We start from the raw sequence: 325 nt of genomic DNA, 5'->3' as shown, positions 1-325 counted from the left end.
CTGCAGCACTTCAGGTTTAGACGAAACACAAAAAGAAACTAAGGCTGATATTAGTATGATTAACATTACCCTTAACTTCATAATGATCTATTAGATAGCAGAATTTCAGTTTTCACCTCCTGTTTTTAGTGATGAACTATGCAGTCCATCTTAGCTGATTTAAGTTGTAAAATAGTTTTCCACTGGAAAACTTATTGGGAGAAAAAAACAAAATAGTTCCAGAGAGGAAGTCCATTGGCTATGACACCAATTCCTATACTGGTATTTTACCTCTCAGTTCCTTGGGGACAGGGCAACGAATTTCTGCCACCAAGGTTATCGACAG

This window comes from Crocodylus porosus, unplaced genomic scaffold (assembly GCF_001723895.1).
Source record: "Crocodylus porosus isolate Cpor-Errol unplaced genomic scaffold, CroPor_comp1, whole genome shotgun sequence".
Classification (NCBI taxonomy): domain Eukaryota; kingdom Metazoa; phylum Chordata; order Crocodylia; family Crocodylidae; genus Crocodylus; species Crocodylus porosus.
The sequence above is the reverse complement of the archived record's forward strand: the minus strand, read 5'-3'. Positions refer to the sequence as shown.